The sequence below is a fragment of the Glycine soja genome, chromosome 4 (assembly GCF_004193775.1).
Source record: "Glycine soja cultivar W05 chromosome 4, ASM419377v2, whole genome shotgun sequence".
NCBI classification, from domain to species: Eukaryota; Viridiplantae; Streptophyta; class Magnoliopsida; order Fabales; family Fabaceae; genus Glycine; species Glycine soja.
Window position 1 is genome coordinate 16,487,844 of NC_041005.1, and position 12,047 is coordinate 16,499,890.

General features: G+C 38.6%; 1 non-coding gene across 1 annotated transcript; it reads right to left on the bottom strand.

Annotated features, from left to right (window-relative positions):
* Positions 1 to 5,964: 5,964 nt before the first annotated feature.
* LOC114411021 lies at positions 5,965 to 6,071 on the bottom strand. The gene has a single exon (XR_003666408.1). It is a non-coding gene; the product is annotated as a small nucleolar RNA R71 (small nucleolar RNA).
* Between the last annotated feature and the right edge of the window lie 5,976 nt (positions 6,072 to 12,047).

A 12,047-nucleotide genomic window follows, 5' to 3' on the forward strand; every position in this document is an offset into this window, starting at 1 on the left:
GGCCCTAAAATAATGAAATCCTAATCTAATATGTACAAAGATAAGTGGGCTCATATTTAGCCCATGGGCCCAAAATCTACCCTAAGGCTCATGAGAACCCTAGGGCCTTCTCCTACATCTCTGGTCCAATCTTCTTGGAGTCTTCTATTCAATACCCTTGGGGGGTAGGATTGCATCACCAGTGGATTCACGGTTCTTCCTCAACTGCAACCTCTTTATTCATTAATAGGACTTTTGTAACTCTTCAGATGGGGAGAAGAGAAACTATATGTGACGGCTCAGTGACCATAGTCTTCTTATAGTGTGTTAACCTAATAGGGTTCCCATTATCCCCTACTGGGCCAAAACTAACATATGCTCATTTAAGTCCATAACATCTGATTTAGTTGTCTAACGGGCTCACTTAATTTTATCACATAAAATAAAATCCACTAATGATAAATAACTAATATAATTGTCTTACAATATTAGCCCACATTAATTATTAGAATAGAAAATTCCAACAATCTGCCACTTAAGTTTTATAGCTCAATTTGAATTGCCCAAAGCATGCAGGAAGTGAGATCAAAACTAAATGCACGAGCAGGTCTTCACCAAGCTTTAGCTTTAGTGCTTTCAGGTTTGATGCCAAGTTAGACATTTTCATTATGTACTCCTTTATATAATTTCCCTTCCCTTTTTTTAACCAAAAAAAAAAATAAATAAACAAAAATTGCATGTGCAAAAACTTCCTTATATATATTATGAACAGTAGCCATGAAGAGAAGTTGTTCACAAAACCAAATAATGATGCCAAAAAACAAAATACACTCGGATTTAAATCAAATATCCAATATTACCTAATAGGGTTCCCATTATCCCCTACTGGGCCAACATTGACATCTACTCATTTAAGTTTATATCATCTGATTTAGTTGTCTAAGAGGCTCACTTAATTTGATCACATAAAATAAAACCCACTAATGATAAATAACTAATATAATTATCTTATAATATTAGCCCACATTAATAATTAGTGGAATAGAAAATTCCAATAGCTCACCCAACAAGTTATGAATTTCATTTATTACTAGATTTTATACACTTTATGTGGTCAATGAATTTTTGGCGATAAAAATTTGAGAGTGAATAGTGCCAAAGGTACAAAAAAATAAATATTATTTTATGATAATATTTGAAATGTCTATTATAACAGAAAGAGAAACTTGCTTCTTTTCCGAAACCTTTTGGAACCACCGTTGCAAGAAAGAGAAATAAGGTAAGGTTACAAATGTTTTTTCATGTATATATATATAAATATATATATATATATATATATATATATAGAGAGAGAGAGAGAGAGAGAGAGAGAGAAGGATCCACTTACCCTAAGTTAGACTTACAGCTTATTCTCACTATTTATTTTTTTGAAATCTAATGATTAGTAACTCTTTTAAAGTTACTCTATGACTTTGGCTTCCAAGGCATTTTTTGGAAGGTTACCTCTAGTAAGGTAATGATGTAAGCTCCATTGGAGCTTGTAGGCCTAGGATCTTCTTCATCAATGGATTCCTTTTATTCTTGGAAGATGAATGGCAGTGGAATGGAGAAAGGAAGAGAGAGAGGAGACACCACTTCAAGGAAAAGATGAGTCTAGAAGAAGCTCACCACCATAGGAGGCCATGGATAAGGGCTTGGAGGAAGAAGGAGATGAATGAGGGGAGAGGGAGAGAAGAGCACGAAATTTTGTGCTCTAAAGGAGCTTTGAAATCTGAAGTTTAATATTCAAATTATCAAAGTTGAAAAAAATGCACACACATGACCTCTATTTATAGCCTAAGAGTCACACAAAATTGGAGGGCAATTTGAATTTCAATTCAAATTTCACTTGAATTTGAAATTGAAGTTGTGGAGCCAAACTTTGGAGCCAAAATTTCACTAATTATGATTAGTGAATTTTAGTTATGGTTCAGCCCACTAATCCAAGATCAATTCCAAGATTCTCCACTAAGTATGCTTAGGTGTCATGAGGCATGTAAAGCATGAAGGACATGCACAAAGTGTGACTATATGATGTGACAATGGGGTGTAGTAAGCAAATGCTCACCTCCCCCTCTAAAATTTAATTGGATTGGGCTTCTACCAATTCAATTAAATTTATTTCCAACCACACACATCAAATATTCACTTAGTGCATGTGAAATTACAAAACTACCCCTAATACAAAAACTAGTCTTGGTGCCCAAAAATACAAGGGATGAAAAATCCTATATTTCTAGGGTACCCTACCTACAATATGGAGCCCTAAATACAAGGACCAAATATAATGACATCCTAGTCTAATATGTACAAAGATAAGTGGGCTCATACTTAGCCCATGGGCCCGAAATCTACCCTAAGGCTCATGAGAACCCTAGGACCTTCTCTTACATCTTTGGCCCAATCTTCATGGAGTCTTCTATCCAATGCCCTTGGAGGGTAGGATTGCATCATTCCCTCCCCCTTGAAAAGGATTTGACCTCAAATCCCGAGGTTCGTGAAACTCATTAATTCTTTCCTTAACACTTGTAAAAAGAATAATAACATATGTATTAGTGATGTTGGGTATGTTAGAGTACGGTAAGGACTGAAAACCCCTTTCCTGGCCATCTTCCCATAAGAGAATATAGTTCCTCACCAACTCAATGAGTGGTGCTACAAGTATAGAAAAATATGGGAAAAACCTTTTGTAAAAGTTTGTTAAGATATTGAAGCCCCAAATTTCCCTTATACTTGGTGGAGTAGGCCACTCAGGAATGACCTTTATTCTCTTAGGGTCCATGGGAAGCCCTTGATCACTATTTAAAAAGTTAGGGAAAGTAATGGAATAAAACATACATTTTTTTGTGTTTTCATATTGACTATTCCTACCAAAAAGTATGACAAACCTAAGGTGTCCCATATGAGTACCTAAGTTTGTATTGAAACTAAAAATAAGAACAAACCTACCTAATGGGTCCCTATGTACACACACCATGAAGATGTTGGGTGCACGAGTGATTTTACAAAAGAGGGTTGCACCATTCAAAACATTCATCGTACCACCTATTTTATGGACTTGGTTCCTAATAATACCTATTTTGGGCACCAAAAAAGCACAAGGATTCAAGCTCTTGCAAACCAAACCCTCATCCAACAACTTCTTTACTTGAGGAATAAACTCAAGCCCAAGAGGTGTGGCAATGCTAGCAAGTGTCTTTTTACAAAAGAGAAAATGTGGAGGTTGTCTAAGAGGGAAAGTTTCTTTAATGTTTGTCTTTATTGTAAAATAAGTTTCCTTCTGAGCTAAACTCTTGGAGGAGACACTTACCGCCTTAGACTTCTCTTTAACCACTAATGGTTGTCCTTCTTCTTGGGGGTAGATTTCGTCACTAGATTTTTCCCCTTTTGCTTCTTCACTTTCACTAGAGGAAGGTGAAGTAGTAGCCTCATCTTGGCTACTAAAAATGTCTTGGCCCCTTATAATCATGGTTTTTGTGGTGGGGCATTGAGAAGTAATGTGTCCTATTCCAAGACTTTTAAAGCACTTTATAGAGCTAGTTTTCTCTTGCATACTAGCCTTAGGGGCTTGCTTTTCTATTGTCTTCCCCTTATCATCTTTGGGCTTAAAAGGTGTCACCCCTAAGATGCTTTGACCTTGGTCTTTCTTTGGGCAAGAGTGAGAGCCATAAGATTTTGAAGTAGACTTCTTTTTAAGTTGTTGCTTTACCCTTATTTCCCAATCGAAGTTAGCCTCTACATTGTCCTTCCCATGGAAGTATGGGAGGTTAATGTTAGCCTCTTGAGGCTTTCTTTCCTTTTCTCTTCTATGGGAGTGAGATCTAAGATGTGACCTATGCCTTTCTTCATAATAGTCATGAAGTTCTTCACTTAGGCTCTTGCAAGTGTTATGACTACTATAGGAGGCATGTTTTTCTCTTTTCATTTCTTTCATTATTTTTCTTCTTTCTTCCTCTCTTATTTTCTTTCTTTCATCTTGACTTATTTCTTCCACTCTTTTTTTTTCCTTTTTCTTTTCTCTCTTGTTTTTCTTTCCACAACTTAAGGGATCTCAACTCATCTAATATCTTATACAAGGGGTCCTTAGGAGTAGAACCCTCACCATTAACACTAGATGAAGAATGAAGACTCATGTTGGTTCCTTAGTTATGGTTCTTTCTTGTTGGGGGTTTGAAAACAAAAGGTAAAAGAAACTATGGTTGAAACTAGCCAAAAATAAACACTAAAAGAGGTGTGATAGATAAGGTAAAAATTAATCGGTAAAAGGCTATCTATCTAGGCGGTTTGACAATGGAGGGTAAAGGAAATAAGCTATGAAAGTAAGCAAGAAATTAAAGTGCAAGAAATGCAAACTAGGCGGATCCTAAGAGTGTTTGGATGACCTCATTTAAGGTTCCCAACAAAGCACTCACTATCCTAAGGGAAAATTGCCTAAAATTATTACACACAAATGGAAGTAGGGTGACCTAGCGAAGGCTCCCAACTTACTTCCAATGAAAGGCCTTTTTGTTACAAAATTTGAAAGCAAAGCAAATTGCCAATTACAAAATTACAAAGAAAAAAAGTCCTCAATTGTGGTGGCTATTATCTCTTTAGTGTTTCACTCAATTTGGAGTGCTTCTTATTCCAATAGCTCTTAAGGTGGTTGGCCCCTTGCTTCTTGACTTAAATTCTTCAAGATATGGCACCCATCATCCTTCCCAATTCCCTATATGGCAACTCACAAGCAAAGAAACAAAGAGACAAGCAATAACCAAAGAAAAAAATGAAATGAAAGCTAAACCAAGTAGAAACGGATTTTAGCGACCACCCATGCTGAATTATTTGAGATTTTTTGTTTTAGTAGATAGAGTTGTTATTTTTGGCTGAATTTTTTTGTGGAAACTTCTTTTAATCTATATTTTGTGGGAAAAATAGCTAGAGCCTTTAGTTTTGTCAGATTTGAAAGTTCCAAAAAAGTAGCAAATTTTGTGTTTGTCGAAACTTCAAACGACCATAACTTTTGCTCCGGTTATCAGAATCGCAATTATTATATATGTATTTGGGGTAGAAAAAAATTTCCTAAGCCGTGGCATCCTGCAGTAGGCCGGCTGAGGTCTCCATCGTCCAAAAATAGTGATTCTGTCAAAAGTTTTTTATTTTTCAAGTTTTATTCACTTATTTTTCTTAACCTACCATTTTTAGCTTCCATAGTTAGACTTTGAATTTTTTCCTGAAATTTTTTGTGCTATCTTCTCATCATTTTATAAGGTTGATCACAAAATTTCAAGTCATTTGGATATCATTTGAGGGTAGCTGTAGTTCAAACCTGCACCTTTATTTACATGACAAAGCAACTAGTTGTGCATGCTGAATGTAGTGTATGACTAGAGGAAATCCATCTGACTTACAACCCTTTGATCCTGAGATAGATAGGACATTTCATAGATTAGTTAGGCATCATTTTATACCTTTTGATCATTATGAGCATTCCATTACTGGTGAATCTGTGCATTCTGTTATTGGTGATTTTGAACATCCTGATTTTGAGCATTATAATTTTGAGCATTCTGATTCTGAGCATTCTGATTTTGAACATTCTGAGAACATGGCACAACCTCCACCCCGTGAGAGGACTCTAAGGGAAATGGCTGCACTTGATTTCACCTACGAAAGCTTGTGCATCCAATACCCTAATGAGGATGTCCCATATGTTCTTAAAACTGGAGTAATCCATTTGCTTCCAAAGTTTCATGGCCTTGCAGGTGAAGACCCGCACAAACATTTGAAGGAATTTCATATTGTCTGCTCCACCAAGAGGATCACATATTTCTGAAGGCTTTTCCTCATTCATTAGAGGGAGTGGCAAAGGACTGGCTGTATTACCTTGCTCCAAGGTCCATCACGAGCTGGGATGACCTGAAGAGAGTATTCTTAGAAAAAATTTTCCCTGCTTCCAGGACCACAGCCATCAGGAAGGATATCTCAGGTATTAGACAACTCAGTGGAGAGAGCCTGTATGAATACTGGGAGAGATTTAAAAAACTATGTGCCAGTTGCCCTCACCATCAGATTTCAGAGCAGCTGCTTCTCCAATATTTTTATGAAGGACTCAGTAATATGGAGAGAAGTATGATAGATGCTGCCAGTGGTGGAGCCCTTGGAGACATGACTCCTGCTGAAGCCAGAAATTTAATTGAGAAGATGGCTTCCAACTCCCAGCAGTTTAGTGCCAGAAATGATACGATAGTCATTAGAGGAGTGCATGAGGTAGCTACAAACTCAACTGCATCATCTGAAACTAAGATGCTTGAAGGCAAATTGGATGCATTGGTTAACTTGGTAACCCAGCTGGCCTTGAACCAAAAATCTGTACCTGTTGCAAAGGTCTGTGGTTTGTGCTCCTCTGCTGACCACCATATAGACCTTTGCCCTTCCATGCAGCAACCTGGAGCAATTGAGCAGCCTGAAGCTTATGCTGCGAATATTTACAATAGACCTCCTCAACCTCAGCAGCAAAATCAACCACAGCAGAACAATTATGACCTCTCCAGTAACAGATACAACCCTGGATGGAGGAATCACCCTAATCTCAGATGGTCTAGCCCTCAGCAACAACAACAACAACATGCTCCTTCCTTCCAAAATGCTGCTGGCCCAAGCAGACCATACATTCCTCCACCAATCCAACAACAGCAACAGCCCTAGAAACAGCCAATAGTTGAGACCCCTCCACAACCTTCCCTCAAAGAACTTGTGAGGCAAATGACTATGCAGAACATGCAGTTTCAACAAGAGACCAGAGCCTCCATTCAAAGCTTAACCAATCAGATGGGACAATTGGCTACACAATTGAATCAACAACAGTCCCAAAATTCTGACAAGCTGCCTTCTCAAGCTGTCCAAAATCCTAAAAATGTCAGTGACATTTCATTGAGGTCGGGAAAGCAGTGTCAAGGACCTCAACCCGTAGCACCTTCCTCATCTGCAAATGAACCTGCCCAACTTCACTCTAACCCAGAAAAAGGTAATGACAAAAATTTACCTAACAATTTATGTGCAGGTGAATCTTCCACTGGTAATTCTGATTTGCAGAAGCAGCACATCCTTCCTCTTCCATTCCCTCCAAGAGCAGTTTCCAACAAAAAAATGGAAGAGGCAGAGAAAGAGATCTTGGAAACATTCAGAAAAGTAGAGGTAAACATACCTCTGCTGGATGCAATAAAGCAAATTCCAAGATATGCCAAATTCTTAAAGGAGCTGTGAACTAATAAGAGGAAGCTTAAAGGAAGTGAACGAATTAGCATGGGCAGAAATGTCTCCGCATTGATTGGTAAATCTGTTCCTCAAATTCCTGAAAAATGCAAAGATCCAGGTACATTTAGCATACCTTGTATTATAGGGAATAGTAAGTTTGACAATGCCATGCTAGATTTAGGAGCTTCTGTTAGTGTTATGCCTCTGTCTATTTTTCATTCTTTATCTCTAGGTCCCTTGCAGTCAACTGATGTGGTAATTCATTTAGCTAATAGAAGTGTTGCCTATCCTGTTGGTTTCATAGAAGATGTCTTAGTTAGAGTTGGTGAACTGATTTTCCCTGTTGATTTTTATATTTTGAATATGGAGGATGGATTTTCTCAAGGATCAGTTCCCATCATTCTAGGCAGACCCTTTATGAAAACTGCTAGAACTAAGATAGATGTTTATGCAGGCACACTATCCATGGAGTTTGGTGATATAACTGTTCATTTTAATATTTTGGATGCTATGAAATACCCATCTGAAGATCTTTCTATATTTCGTGCTGAAATTATTGACCATGTTGTTGATGAATACATGACTGATCTTTACTCTAATCTGCATGCCTCTCACTCTTCATGCATTGAGTCTGAAATTGTACTTGATCATATGTCTGAATTTGATGCTGAGAGTGATATTGATTGCATGTCTGGTGGTGGTGTTTTACCTCTCGAGATTGATTTTATAGAGTCAGATAGGACTAACCATGTTTCAGGAAGTACACATACCTCTGACTTTCTTTATGAGGTAAAGGCTGAGAAACCAACTCCTTCTACCACTATCCAGCCGACCACACCAGAATTGAAGCCTCTGCCATCAAATTTAAAATACGCTTACTTGGATGATAGCAAGAGTTTTCTAGTGATTATATCTGCCTCCCTTGCTGATGAGCAAGAGGAGAAGTTGTTGTCTGTTCTCAAGAACCATAAGAAGGCTATAGGCTGGACCCTGGCGGACATTCCTGGTATTAGCCCATCCACATGTATGCATCGAATAAATTTAGAGGATGGAGCTAAACCAGTAAGACAACCACAGAGAAGACTCAACCCGGTGATTCTTGATGTAGTGAAGAAGGAGATAACCAAGCTTTTGCAAGCTGGAATCATTTATCCTATCTCCGACAGCCAATGGGTGAGTCCTGTCCAGGTAGTCCCGAAGAAGATCGGCCTCACAGTGATCAAAAATGAGAAGGAGGAGCTGATTCCTACTCGGGTGCAGAACAGTTGAAGAGTCTGCATTGACTATAGGAGGCTGAACCAAGTTACCAAAAAGGACCATTTTCCCCTGCCATTCATTGACCAGATGCTTGAGCGCCTGGCAGGTAAATCTCACTACTGTTTCCTTGATGGTTTTTCTGGTTATATGCAAATTACTATTGCTCCTGAGGATCAGGAAAAGACCACATTCACCTGCCCCTTCGGCACTTTTGCCTATAGGAGGATGCCTTTCGGCCTGTGCAATGCCCCTGGTACCTTCCAGCGGTGCATGATTAGTATTTTCAGTGACTTCTTAGAAAATTGCATAGAGGTGTTCATGGATGATTTCACTGTGTATGGATCCTCTTTTGATGGTTGTCTGGATAGTTTGGAAAAAGTTTTGAATAGATGCATTGAAACTAACCTTGTTCTAAATTTTGAAAAATGTCATTTTATGGTTGAGCAAGGTATAGTTTTAGGCCACATTATTTCCAATAAGGGTATTGAAGTAGATCCTGCAAAAATTTCTGTTATTTCACAATTGCCTTACCCCTCTTGTGTGCGAGAGGTGCGATCTTTTCTTGGTCATGCAGGATTCTACAGGCGCTTTATAAGGGATTTTAGCAAAGTAGCCCTTCCACTGTCCAACTTGTTGCAAAAGGAGGTGGAGTTTAACTTTAATGACAGATGCAAAGAGGCTTTTGATTGCCTCAAAAGAGCGCTGACTACCACCCCCATCATCCAGGCACCCGATTGGACAGCCCCTTTTGAGCTTATGTGTGATGCATCAAATTATGCATTGGGGGCTGTCCTTGCTCAGAAAATTGATAAATTGCCCAGGGTGATATATTATGCTTCTAGGACTTTAGATGCTGCCCAAGCGAATTGTACTACTACTGAGAAAGAGCTTCTAGCCATAGTTTTTGCTCTTGAAAAATTTCGATCTTATTTGCTTGGTACCCGCATTATTGTTTATACTGACCATGCAGCTCTAAAGTACTTGTTGAAGAAGGCTGATTCTAAGCCTAGGTTGATCCGATGGATGCTCTGGCTCCAAGAGTTTGACTTGGAGATCTGTGATAGGAGCGGAGTATAAAATCTAGTTGCTGATCATTTGAGTCGGATCGAACGTGTATCAAATGCGGATTCACCCATTCGGGATGATTTCCCGGATGATCATTTGTATATACTGTATAGTATTTCTGACTCTCTTTCTACTCCCTGGTTTGCTAACATTGTCAATTATTTAGTTGCCTCTGTTTTTCCTCCCTTAGCATCTAAGGCCCTAGAAGATAAAATTAAAAGTGATGCTAAGCATTTTATTTGGGATGACCCCTACTTGTGGAAATTGTGCAGTGATCAGGTAATTAGACGATGCATTCCAGATCATGAGACTGACTTAGTCCTACAGTTCTGTCATTCTTCCGCACCGGGAGGTCATCTGGGTGTTCAAAGGATAGCTCGCAAAGTGCTTGATTGTGGTTTTTATTGGCCCACCATCTTTAAAGATGCGTGGAAGATCTGCAGCACTTGTGAGCAGTGTCAGAGAGCAAGAAATACACTTACATGGCGACAACAAATGCCTCAGCAACCTATGCTATTCTGTGAGGTGTTTGATGTCTGGGGTATAGATTTCATAGGCCCTTTTCCTGTCTCTTTTGGTTATGTTTACATTCTCCTTGCAGTTGACTATGTTTCAAAATGGGTGGAAGCCAAGCCCACTAGAACTAATGATGCTAAAGTTGTTGCAGACTTTGTCAGGTCTAATCTGTTTTGCAGGTTTGGAGTACCTAAAGCAATTGTTAGTGATCAAGGAACCCATTTTTGCAACAGAACAATGCATGCCCTACTTAAAAAGTACGGGGTGGTACACAGGGTATCCACACCATACCACCCCCAGACCAATGGACAGGCGGAAATTTCTAACCGAGAAATCAAGAGAATTTTAGAGAAGATTGTGCAGCCAAGCAGGAAAGATTGGAGTACCAGGCTTGATGATGCTCTCTGGGCACATCGGACTGCCTACAAAGCACCCATAGGAATGTCTCCTTATCGGGTTGTCTTTGGAAAGGCATGTCATCTTCCAGTGGAAATTGAGCACAAAGCATACTGGGCAGTGAAGACTTGCAACTTCTCTATGGATCAAGCTGGTGAGGAAAGAAAGTTGCAATTGAGTGAGTTAGATGAAATCCGCCTAGAAGCCTACGAGAATGCCAAGTTCTACAAAGAAAAGACCAAGAAGTTCCATGATAGCATGATAGTTAAGAAGGACTTCATGGTTGGGCAAAAAGTGCTATTGTATAATTCTAGGCTTAGACTCATGAGTGGTAAGTTGAGGTCTAAGTGGATTGGTCCTTTTGTTGTTACTAATGTTTTTCCTTATGGTACAGTTGAGATCAAAAGCGACTCCACAAACAAGAGCTTCAAGGTCAACGGACATCGACTTAAGCCATTCCTCACGAACCCTTCTTTAGTGGACGTAGTGGTGGAAGAGACTTCCTTACTCCACCCTACTCTTCCTCCACCATGACTTAGGGAGTTCTTCTTTTCCTATCTCCTTCTTTGCTTTTATTACACTTGTCCAATTCTATTTGATGGTTTAATTGTTTTAATCTTTTAATTGTGCTACATTGAGGACAATGTGTTGTTTAAGTATGGGGGGGGGGGAAGTGTTCTTTGGTTTTGCTAGTTTTGTTGGTTTTGTTAATATTTTAGTTGTGTTAATTTGTTAATGTTGTTAGTTTCGTCGGATTTTTAGTTTAATATTTTGGGTCAATTTTGTGTGCATGTACGACTTTGCATGTTTTTCTTTGAATTATAGGATATGTTCAAGAAATGGGTAATTGTTTTGAAAATAAAAGTTCTTGACATTTTGTGACTTGAAATCCTTGATTCTCCTCTACATGCCATGATAGTTTTGAAAGCTCAATTTGAAAGTGATGAGTTTACCTTTGTGAGAATTTGAGCCATCCATCATCATAATCATTTGGTGTGTTTTGCCCCATTGATTGCTTGCACAATAGCCTTGGCTTGATTCTTGTTGATGCTTGCTAATTCACATGCATATTTGGAAATGATTGAGGCAATTTTGTTCTTATAAGCTTCTAGCCAAATGGACTTACCTTGAATTAATTCCTTTGATAGCCCTTTTGAGCCTTGTTTCCCTTTCCTTGTTTTGAAGCTCACTACAAGCCTTAAATGAAAAACCATGATATCACCATATCCTTAAGGAATTTTGGAGTTTTGGAATTGTTTTGGGACTGAGTGTGGGGGGGTTTTGTTTCATTGGATAACTTGTTTTGTTGGCTATGCTTCATGATGTATTTTGGGCCATACTTGATGTACATTGCATATTGGTTAAATGTTGGACATGCTGAATATGATGCTGTTTCTCAAAGGCTACAGAGTAAAAAAAAAAATTATTAAAAAAAAAATCGAAAAAGAAAAAGAAAAGCAGTAAAGTTGTGTGAATAAGATAATAAATGACAAAAGAATGATGAGACTCTTGGTTCTACTCTTGGTTCTGCTCCCCGGCAACGGCGCCAAATTTGATCG